The 12,420-nt window shown below is 42.5% G+C and overlaps 1 non-coding gene across 1 annotated transcript; it reads right to left on the bottom strand.

The window, feature by feature from the left end:
• Positions 1-3,602: 3,602 nt before the first annotated feature.
• LOC119948978 lies at positions 3,603-3,740 on the bottom strand. Its single transcript, XR_005457077.1, has one exon. It is a non-coding gene; the product is annotated as a small nucleolar RNA SNORA7 (small nucleolar RNA).
• Positions 3,741-12,420: the final 8,680 nt, after the last annotated feature.

Below are 12,420 nucleotides of genomic sequence, written 5' to 3'. Positions count from 1 at the left end.
TTTGAAGAGGAGAGTTGTAAATTATCAAGTGCGTAAGGAGAAGGAATTCCAGAAAGAAGAAAGAGTGTAAGCCATTGGTCAGAGGTGCGAAGAGACTCTCCCAGATGAGAAGATAAAAACTAATCATTTCTTTCTTCACTCCCTTCCCTACAGTACCAGAGCTAGACATCTGGGAGACCTGGGCAGATCACTTCTGGATTTGAACCAGGGCTACTACCGACCAGAAAGGATAGATGCTTTATAAGTGGAACTACTTGCTGGTACAGGAAGTTCCATTCCTTAAACTGCCCTCTCGCACCAAGCCTAGCCTGGAATTATTACTTAAAGGGTTCCTGTCAATGGATAGTTTCCCACTGAACGCCCCCAAAATAGCCACCTGTGTTTCTCTCACTTGGAGATCACCTGGTCAGAAATATTGGCTTCTGCTGCAATGCTTCTTTGGCTAGGGGTTTAGATGATTACCCTGTCAGTTCCTTTAAACACTAGTTCTGCTTCCTCTCTTTTCCTGCCACCTCAAAGAATGGAATTAATACGTGAATTAATAAAACCTTCCGTGGATGAGCTTATTTCACCAATTGTCTGTAGATAATTGCATTTATTGCCCCTTCATCTTTTTTTTTCTCCAAACAATCTCGTACGTCATGGAAATGGATGATCCCTCTAGACTGTGAGCTTGTTCTGGGCAGAGAATGTTACTACCAACTATGTTGCTTTGTACTCTCCCAAGCATTTGGTAAAGTGCTCTGCACAGAGTAAGCACTCGATAAATACTATTGATTGTTTTATTGGTGCCTGACTGAGGTTCTCCTCTAGGGAAAGAACAGAGTTACCATAGCATAGCTCTAGCCCTTCACTTTTTGCTACCATTTTGGGGTCTTATTCTTTCATAGCAGTGAAGGACCTAGAAGGAGTGAGCACAAATAACAACTGACATTATATACCAATTAAAGCAAATTTATTCAACTAAGCCCTCATTTCCCCTACTCTGGTCCCCCTCTGCATCACCTTTGCACTTGGATCTGTACTCCTTTAAGCACTTGATATTCACCCTACCTTGAGCCCCACAGCATTCGTATATATGTCTGTAATTTATCTTAATGTCTATCTTCCCTTCTAGACTGGGCAGGGAGCGTGTCTACCAACTCTGTTGTATTGTACTCTCCCAACTGCTCTGCACACAGTAAGCACTCAATAAATACCATTGATGATGATGATGAAATACCACTGGTGAATAAATACCATTTACTGATTGAATGACTCCAAAGTAAATCTCCTCACACACACACTCATGCATGGTGTCCGTTGGTTCATTTGTCAATTAGGGTGGCCCAATCCCTGTGACAAATTGGGAGCTGTACCTACCCCAATGCTTAGAACAGTGCCTGGGACACAGTTATTGCTTAATAAATACCATTATAAAATGGGGGTGAAACAGAAATCTTGCAACCTTCTTGCAGCTTCCATGGACATTCCCCTCTGACAAGGTGTCATTCTTCACTGTTCTAGATGATCTGGGCGCAATCCCTATAGCCTATCTTTGTCTCAGTCTGCTTCAATTGGCCACGCTCAGTTCATTCTACTTGACCTCACTTGAGGCCTATCCTGTTTCTCCCACAAGCCAGTTGGCCTTGCTTGAAGCCCATCTCATTCTCTCCCACAAAGTTGCTAAATATTCCACATTCTTTGCTGCCAGTAAGGAGAGAACTGATTAGAAGGAGCTGTCTTTGGATGCACATGAGTACTTTTCTGCTCTTTTAGCCAGCTTTGGTAACTTTCCCTCCTGCATTCTTTTCCACACACATTCTCATTCACACACACTTAATCATTTTATACAGTTAATAACTGTGACATTGGTTAAGCACTTACTATATGCCAAGCACTGCAATCAGATCGGACAAAGTCCCTTTTTCCTCATGAAGCTTACAATCTAAGGGGTAAGCAGAATGGGTTTTAAATTAATCATTAATGGATATGCAATCCTAAGGTACCCGTAATTCCAAGGTAAGAATCATTAACAATTATACTATTCTAACACAAAGTTGTTGAAAATTCATTTCTCATCTGACACTTCCTCCTTGCCTTGTCCGTTGCCTCAGAGGAACACTGGGAGGATAGGAACAGGGACCATGTCTAATTCACACCTGTGGATTCCTCCCCCAGTGCTTAGTACAGTGCTCTGCCCACACTAGGCACTTGATAAATACTATTACTACTTCTAAATGAGATAAGCACAGAAGATGCTTTGAGAATTCGAGAAGAAAATGGCTGTAAGCTTGCTTTGGGCAGGGAATGTGTCTACCAACTCTGTTGCATCATACTCTCCCAAGCATTTAGTACACATTAGGCAGTTAATAAATACCATGGATGAGGATGATAAAAATGACTACATGCAGGAAAATGAAATGTAAAACTTTCCTTTCCTAATTTTGCTGGTAATAAATGATATTGAAATAGTAATTCACTAGTAATTCACTCATTATATGGCAATAATTCTGTAATGAAAGATTGGAGTTTGAGAAATGGGGTCTGTGGTTTGGGTCTTGAAAGAGAAGAGCTTTTTCCATTACCTCATTCTTTTATATTTTCTGTCTTTCTACCAAATACACAGAGATCAGAGCAAAATAAGCTTCAGCATGAACGAGAGAGAGCTCCACATAATATCACAGAGTTATGTACAAATATACCGAAAAGAATGCTCCCCCCACCCCTTCCCTCAACCTCCATTAGCTAACCATCCAGAAAAGTTTTAAGAATGTATGTTACTTTTTTCCCTTCTTGCACTTCTGCTGAATAAAACCGTAATTGAGATCAGAACAGGGCTAAGCAGCTGTAGTTATTTTACTGGATGTGAATAGCCTGGCAAGTTAGCAAGCACTTAGATTTGGCTGAAATGTTCTCGTTTCTGGTTGCACATACTTTGAGTCGATATTTCAGACAGCTTCGTGTCAGATTTTCTACCAAACTGGGCTTAAAAAAGCCAAACCCCAGTTGTAATCCCAACCCAGAAACAATCTTCTAAGCATTCTAGGTAGTCACATTCCCATATTCCCATCACACCAGGAAAGAATGAATGATCTGAGTCTCCAGTGCTACTGCATCACCTTTTCCAAAATTAATTTAATTACAGTATTTGTTAAGCACCAACTATGTGTCAAGAGCTGAGGTAGATGTAAGATAATCAGGTCTCATAGAGGGCTCATACTCTACGTAGAAGGGAGAAGAGGTATGGAATCTCCATTTTGCCAATGAGAGAATGGAGGCACAGAGAAAGGAAGTGACTTATCTAAGGTCACACAGCAGGTAAGTGGTAGAGCAGGGATTAGAAGAAGGAGTCCATGCTCTTTCCACTCTACCACAATGCTTCTCAATTGTCTTGTCTTGTCTTATGCTGTCAAGTCGTTTCCGACCCCTAGCGACACCACGGACACATCTCTCCCAGAACACCCTGCTCTCCATCTGCAATCATTCTGGTACTGTATCCATAGAGTTTTCTTGGTAAAAATTCAGAAGTGGTTTACCATTGGCTCCTTCCATGCAGTAAACTTGAGTCTCCACCCTCGACTCTCTCCCATGCCACTGCTGCCCAGCACGGGTGAGTTTTGACTTGTAGCAGATTGCCTTCCACTTGCTAGCCACCGCCCAAGCTAGGAATGGAATGGGTAGGCCTCTGCTTGACTCTCCCTCCCATAGCCGAGACGGGTAGAGTACTGGAAGCTCTCCAGATGTGACCCTGAAAGGGGGTTCTCAATTGTAGCTTAGTTGAATTAATATATCAGCTTGAATTTGGTATGCAACTTCAAACTTATAGACTAAGGGGTCTATTGACTAAGGGTTGGGGATGAAAGGTAGAAAAAGATAAGAAGAAACAACCTGAACGATGAATAGGACCAGAAGAATTACCAGCACTATGGTGAAGCTACAGATTATTTTAGCACATACTAGAAACAGAGATAATGATGCATTCACACCAACTGATGAAAAGCAACTGCTTGGTAGAAAGTAGGTTTGAATAGCCAATTTGAAACCATCTGGGGTTTGGGTCTAAATTATAGAAAATGAAGTGCCTATTTTGTAGTAGAGTGCTTTACACAAGTGCAATACAAGACTCTATTCCCCATCAATTGCCATCATTTTCTATAGGAAGTATTTCCAAATGCCCTCTGATCTTCAAAGAGCCATTGAAACCATTTGAGCACTTCGATCAGTATTATGCATAAAATGAACTAGATCTGTATGAGCGAAATGCTCTATCCACTAGGCCATGTTGCTTTGGGTTGCATTGTTGAAGAATTGTTATTATTATTGTTGTTATTATTATTTTATTTGTCATTATTTGTATTTATATTTATTATTATCATTGCAGTTGTTAAGCATCATTACTTAAGTTCTCTGTGCCTCAGTTTATTCATCTGTACATGTTCTCCCTCCTATTCATTCATTCATTCAATCATATTTATTGAGCACTTACTGTGTGCAGAGCACTCTACTAAGCTCTTGGAAAGTACAATTCAGCAATAAAGAGAGACAATCTCTGCTCACAGTGGGCTTAGTCTGGGCCGGGGGGCGGGGGGGGGGGGGGAGACAGACATCAAAACCAGTAAAAAGGCATCAATATAAATAAATAGAATAATATGTATTTATATATATATAAATATATGTATACATAAGTGCTGTATATATATATAAATATATATATACATAAGTGCTGTGGGGCGGCGTGGGGGAAAGCAAAGGGAGCAAGTTGGGGTGACATGGAAGGGAGGGGGGAGCTCTATTTGGACTGAGAGCCCCATGTGGGACGGAGACTGTTTCTGACCTGATTAATTTGTATCTAAAATAGAGGGTATTGTTTATGCATTTGTTTTTGTTTAAGGATTGGCATGCATAAGCCAGTAAACCCCAATTCCTTCTGGGTAGGACAATTGTTGTAAATGTTTCTGGTAATGGGCTCGTCATGGATAATAATACTAATACTAATAATAGTAATAATAATAATAAAATAATTGTGCTATAATTTGTTAAGCCCTCGCTATGTGCCAAACACTCCTAAGTGCTGGATTCTTTAATCAGATTGGATACAGTCTCTATCCCAAATGGGGCTTACCATCTAAGTGGGAGGAGAACAGATATGTCCCCATTTTACAGGTGAGAAAACTGACGTGCAGAGAAATGAAGTAACTTGCCCAAGATCACACAGCAGGTAAGTGGCAGAGCCTGGATTAGAACCAGTTAGAGAATGGGAAGCAGAGGAAAAACAGGCAAGAGACTGAGAAGGGTTTGCCAGAGAGGAAGGAGGGCAATCAGGAGAGGACAGTGTCAGAGGTGGGATTCCAGAAGGGCTTTGACGATGAGGCGAGCAGTGGTCTGCCGGATGTGAAGGTGGAAGGAGTTCCAGACAAGGGGGAGGGCATGAGCAAGAGATCAGCAAGGATCCTCTCCTCAGGGAAAAGGTAGGAAGAAGAGCGTTCCCTGCACATGCTACCTCAAATGAGGAAGTGTGGGCAAAGCAATATTTTTACGCACTTTGGGATGTCGCCAATGTTAGCTCATTCTTATAAACTGTCCATGAATTTCGAGCTAATGGAGCAAACTCTATTTTCAGCAGCAGCCCAAATTTCAGCCAAATAAGACTGATAGTAATTGGAATATCTGTTAGGCGCTTATGGTGTGCCAAGCACTGTGCTAAGTGCTGGGACAGATGCAAGGTAATCAGTTCCCAGATGGGGCTCACAGTCTAAGTAGCGAAAGGGAACAGATTTACTGCTTGTAGATCTCTTTGCAATTTCTTTTATTGATGTTTTTAACTCTGCCAGGGTAAACAATTTGTTCTGCTGACTGTGTTGAGGACTACGCCTGCTTGGTGCCTACTTTATAATTAACAGGAGAAAAAAAATTAAAATCTCTAAAGGATGACCCTATTCACTGGGTGTTTGGCTTTGTATTTTTGTGAATACTCTCAATTTTTAGTGAATGCCAACGAAGCAATAGTCACCATTCAGTCTGTACATCAGTGGGAATCAAATGATACTTTCTGCTTTGAGCCAGAAACAGCAAAAACCCTGGTAAGTTGTCTATTTTATGACTAGAATAGCACAAAACAGGGTCAGTGCTAGAATTCAACCAACAATCAGCTTTAGCCATCTCAAAATCATAACCTTGTGTAACTGGAAAGTATGATTCCATGGAACAGGGCACCAACAAAGGACTCCAAAAACTGTAGATTGCATTCTAGATCCCATCACTGATTTATTGCTTGATCGCAGGCAGATTGTTGAGCACCTCTGACATTTTCCAAACAGATAGATGGTGAGTTATAACTTGTCATTTCTTTCTAGGGCAGAGGAGCAGGGTCAAGGAATGGGGAAGAGGGAATTCATGTGGATTGATGAGATAAAACCCTCTAGGTTCCCTAAGAGAAAGGCATTAGGTAAATACTAAGTATTATTATTTTTATTGAGGTAGAGTGGAATGGAATTCTGCAGGTTCCCAGTGTTTCCCAGGGATATCAGTTACAGGGCCCTGGCTGGATATGCCCAGCAAACAATCCTAAACCCCCATTTACTGGCTTAAAAACAAAGTAGGTAAACCTCTAGATTCAAAATCCATTTCCATTTGATACAGAATAAAACTCTACCCACATTTTTTTATGCATCATCCGCCAAGGTTAGGTTACTCTATTTGCTCCTGGATGCTAAAGAAGGACTACAGTTCTATTTGCAAAGCCATTCTTGATTAGTTCACCTCTCTGCTTCAGAGACAAGAAGTAGCATGGCCTAGGGGAAAGAACACAGGCCTGGGTTCTAATCCCAAAGCACTTTTGTACATATCTGTACTTTTATTTATTTGTATTGATGTCTGTCACCCTTCTAAAGACTGAGCTCATTGTGGACAGGGAATGTCACTGTTTATTGCTCTATTGTACTTTTCCAAGCGCTTAGTACAGTGCTGTGCATACAATAAGTGCTCAATAAATATGATTGAATGAATGAATAATACCAGCTCCACCACTTGCCTGAGGTGTGACCTTGGGAAAGTCACTTAACTTCTCTGTGCCTCAGTTTCCTAACCTGAAAAAAATGGGAATTCCATACCTGTTCTCCCTCCTACTTAGACTGTTAGCTCCAAGTGGGATGGGGACTGTGCCCCACCTAATTAACTTACTTATATCTATCTCAGCAATTAGAACAGTCCTTGGCACATAGTAAGTGCTTAACAAATGTTATGAAAAAGAAAAAAAAAGACAGCAACGATCCTGTGCCAGGAAACCTCACAGGGTGGTTGTAATGAGCAGTGAGGCAGTGTGTGTTAAACTCTATGAACTCTCTCGGAGAAGGGCTCACGTAATTCTGAAGTTCCATATTTTCAGCTGAAAAAAATCAGCTCAGAAAATGTGAAAACAAAAATAGCACGTGCAGCAGCATTCCTATATTTTATAATTACATATTTTGTCTTTGATGTATGCAAAAGGAAATCCTAACTACGTACTAACAAAGAAGACAATAGTTGTCTGGGTGAATCTGTCACCATGTGCTCAATTTCCCTAGCGGGTCTGTCAGAAATTGCACTTAAATAAGCATCTTCTGGTCCTCACAGCGTCAAGAAAATTCCCCCAGTAATTACTAGTAACTTTGAGTAATATTGACTAGGCTGCCATTTCCTCCCCCTCTACTCTGTAAACTCCTTGTGGGCAGGGATCATCTATACCTACCTACTCTTTTGTATTGTACTCTCCCAAGCCCTTAGTACAGTGCTCTGCAGTCAATCAGTGGGGTTTATTGTGCTTACTGTTCACATATCACTGTACTAAGCCCTTGGGAGAGTACAATACAGTAGAATAAGTAGGCATTCCAGACTGTGAGCCTGTTTCTAGACTGTGAGCCCGTTGTTGGGTAGGGACCGTCTCTATTGTTGCCAAATTGTACTTCCCAAGTGCTTAGTACAGTGCTCTGCACACAGTAAGCGCTCAATAAATATGATTGAATGACTATTCCCTGCCCACAAGGAACTTAGAGTCTAGAGGTGGAGTTAGATATTAAAATAAATTCATTGTGAGCCCGCTGAGGGAAAGGGACCATATCCAATTCCCACCTGTGTATTCTCTTAGTACAGGTTTCTGCATACAGTAAGCACTTAATAAATACTATTACTACTACTAAATTTAAAAATGACCGATACATTCATAAGTTCCGTGGGGATGGTGGTGAATATCAGATGCTTAAAGGTACAGATCCTACTGCATAGGAGATTCATTCATTCATTCAATCTTATTTATTGAGAGCTTACTGTGTGCAGAGCACTATACTAAGCACTTGGGAAGTACAAGTTGGCAACATATAGAGATGGTCCCTATCCAACAGTGGGCTAACAGTCTAAAAGGGGGAGACAGACAACAAAACAAAACATATTAACAAAATAAAATAAATAGAATAAATATGTATAAGTAAAATAGAGTAATAAATATGTACAAACATATATACATATATACAGGTGCTGTGGGGAGGGAAAGGAGGCAGGGCAGGGGGATGGGGAGGGGGAGGAGGGGGAGAGGAAGGAGGGGGCTCAGTCTGGGAAGGCCTCCTGGAGGAGGTGAGCTCTCAGTAGGGCTTTGAAGGGAAATGCAGGAGATGCAGAAGGGAGGGGAGTAGGGGGAAAGAGGGCTTATTCAGGGAAGGCCTCTTGAAGGAGATGTGATTTTAAGGCTTTGAAGATGCAGTGGTCTGTCGTATTTGGAGGGGGAGGGACTTCCTGGCCAGAGGGAGAATGTGGGCAAGGAGTTGGTGGTGAGATAGACAAGACTGAGGTATGCAGTAAACTCTCAATAAATGCCACTGATTAATTGGTTGACATGGAAAAGACATTCTGATTGGAAATAAATCTTGCCTTTTGTGTAAGGACCTTTTCATGACTCTGTATTAGGAATTGTGTGAAACAAGTTTTGATTCATATGAACTCTGTCAGCAGATTAATAGAAAAAGAATCGACTGAAAACTAATGTAGTCCATACTTCACTCTTGCCAGTATCATTTTTCTAATACATAATTCTCTGCACAGCTCCCCAAGCCTGACAAACTCCCTTCCATTTCCGAATCAAACAGAAACACCTAGCCATCCACTTTAAAGCACCAAATTAGCTCTTCCCCCAACATCCCAAATCAACCTCGCTTCTCTCCCAACAATAATAATAATAATGATAGTATTTGTTAAGCGCTTACTTTGTGCCAGGCACTGTTCTAAGCGCTGGGGGAGATACAAGGTGATCAGGTTGTCCCACGGGGGCTCACAGTCACGCGCTTCACTTCTCCACCATCAACCTACTCACTCTGCTTCACTCTCATCTCTCTTACTGCCGAATCCTTCGTTCCTGTTTGGATTCATTCATTCATTCAATTGTATTTGCTGAGCACTTACTGTGTGCAAAGCACTGTACTAAGCACTTGGGAAGTACAAGTTGGCAACATATAGAGATGGTCCCTACCCAACAGCGGGCTCACAGTCAAGAAGGGGGAGACAGACAACAAAACAAGACATATTAACAAAATAAAATTAATAGAATAAATATGTACAAATAAAATAAATGAATAGAGTAATAAATACGTACAAACATATATACATATATACAAGTGCTGTGGGGGGGGGAGGAGGTAAGGCGGGGGGATGGGGAGGGAGAGGAGGGGGAGAAGAAAGAGGGGGCTCAGTCTGGGAAGGCCTCCTGGAGGAGGTGAGCTCTTAGTAGGGCTTTGAAGGGAGGAAGAGAGCTAGCTTGGCGGATGTGCAGAGGGAGGGCACTCCAGGTCAGGGGGAGGACATGGGCCAGAGGTCGACGGCGGGACAGGTGAGAACGAGGCACAGTGAGGAGATTAGTGGCAGAGGAGTGGAGGGTGCGGGCTGGGCTGTAGAAGAAGAGAAGGGAGGTGAGGTAGGAGGGGGCGAGGTGATGGAGAGCTTTGAAGCCGAGGGTGAGGAGTTTTTGCCTGATGCGTAGGTTGATTGGTAGCCACTGGAGATTTTTGAGGAGGGGAGTAACATGCCCCTCCCCCTTCACATCCAGCAGACCATTACTCTGTCTGTCTTCAAAGCCCAACTAAACTCATATCTCCTCCAGGAAGCCTTCCCTGACTAATCTTTCATCTCCCCACTCTATTTCCCTCCCTACTATGTCAGCCATACATTTGAGTTCATACCTGCTAAGCCCTTTGCAATTATACACGTCTTTATACCTACCTGTAATTGATTTTATGGTTTGCTCCCCAGCTAGACTTTAAGCTCCGTGATCTTCTCTACTAATTCTATTGTACTCTCCCTAGCACTTAGCACAGTGCTCTGCCCAAAATAAGTGCTCAGTAAATACCATCGATTGAAAACGAAATTCACTTTCACAGACAGTGGCCCACACAAATTTTCCTAAAGAAAGATGGAGAGTTTAAATTCCAGTTTTACAGTTCACCAGATGAATTGCATTTTGAATAATTCTGACTTTCTTAGAAATGCAAAAACTGTAATCACGGGTTTAATTGAAAACACAGATTAGAAAAGCTTCCTCAAACACTGATACTGTGCGAGAAACAATAAGACAATTTCATATTACCACTTCCTAGATCAAGCAATCCATCAGTCAGTGGCATTTAGAGAGTGCTGACTATGTGCAGAGCACTGTACTAAGCGTTTGGGACAGTACAAAGCAATAGAAGTAGCCGACACGTTCCCGGCCCATAATGATCTTACAGTCTAGAGGGACTCTGGGGGTGAGGAGGAGAGCGGGGCCGGTGGGACTCCCCTTGCCCTTTCTCCCCAGCAACAGGCTGGGCAGACTCCAGCAGCCCTGCATTCCAAGCTGCTATCTTTTCAGCTCTGCTTCTCATTCAGTAACCTGGTGGTGCTGATTTGGCTTTTTTGCAAACAGACCAGTTGCTCTGTGGACACCAAGACCAGCCTTTGGTGGCTGTCTTGATATTCCCATGTTGTGAGGTGGGAACCGTGGAACTCACTGATGCTAGCATACAGGTCAAATATGAAATCTCTTGGCATCACACTCTTCCCCAGGGCTCCGTTTGAAGAATAGCACCCGTTTCAGGATTACTACATGCCAGCTGATCTGATTGTGGGCCTCCGCTCTGAAGGTGTTTTGGTAATCATGCTGCTCATCCTTGGATTTCAAATCGATTGACTTGACACATATCACCCCAGCAGAGTGGTAGAGTCACAAACGTTATTAGACATTATTTCTCACCAGGCTCCTCATGCCAGTATTAGAATCAGCCAGTACTAATGCTCTTTTCCTACACACTCATCTATTTTTCAAAGCATTCTTGTGCCTTCACATCCCTTCTTCTAATTGTGGAGGAATTGGACCCAGTTAAGATCTGTTTGAGTATGTCCAGAAATTCAGCCAAGGAGGGCAAAAACACCCCTGGATCTTAGGTTTGGGAATGTGTATACTAGTTTGGTTATATTGTACTCTCCTAAGTGCTTAGTACAGTGGTCTGCACACAGTGAGCACTCAATGAATATGATCATCACCGAACTCTCGCCCATGTCCTGCTTCTGGCCTGGAAGTCCTTCCCTCTTCATATCCAACAGACAAATACTCTCCCCACTTTTAAAACCTTATTGAAAACACATCTCCTCCATGAGGCCTTTCCTGACTAAGCCCTCATTTCCTCTTCTCCCACTCACTTCTGTATCGCCCTGATTTGCTCCCTTTAGTCACCTCTACCTCGGCCCCAAAGCATTTATGTATGGAGCCAGAATTTATTTATTTACATGAATGCTTGTCTCCCCCTCCGGACTGTAAGCTTGTTATGGGCAGGGAATGTGTCTACCAGCTCTCTTATATTGTTATATTGTACTCTCCCAAGTGCTTAGTACAGGGCTCTACACACAGTAAAGTGCTCAATAAATAGGATTGCTGGATTATACCATAGAGAAGCAGTGTGGCTGAGTGGAAAGAGCACGGACTTGGGAGCCAGAGGTCTTGGGTTCGACTCCCAGCTTCGCCACTCGTCAGCTGTGTGACCTTGGGTAAGCCATTTCACTTCTCTGTGCCTCGGTTACCTCATCTGTAAAATGGGGATTAAGACTGTGAGCCCCCCGTGGGACAACCTGATCACCTTGTAACCTCCCCAGCGCTTAGAACAGTGCTTTACACATAGTAAGCGCTTAATAAATGCCATCATTATTATTAAAGGACTCAACTTGAAAGGATCCACAGTTAACTAGGTGGCAACATGGCTACCAATTCTGTTGTACTCTCCCAAGCGCTAAGTACAGTGCTTTGCACACAGTAAACTCTCGGATTGACTGCAGAAAAGCATTTAGCATGAAAGTGCCATTGTTTGTCACAAATAGGAGTCAAAACATTTGCCTACAGTACCCTCTTGTGACAATTCTTGGTAGTTACCTAGCTAACGCCTAAGTGAAATG

Source organism: Tachyglossus aculeatus, chromosome X3 (genome assembly GCF_015852505.1).
Source record: "Tachyglossus aculeatus isolate mTacAcu1 chromosome X3, mTacAcu1.pri, whole genome shotgun sequence".
Lineage (NCBI taxonomy): Eukaryota > Metazoa > Chordata > Mammalia > Monotremata > Tachyglossidae > Tachyglossus > Tachyglossus aculeatus.
This window is presented reverse-complemented; position numbering and strand designations above follow the sequence as displayed.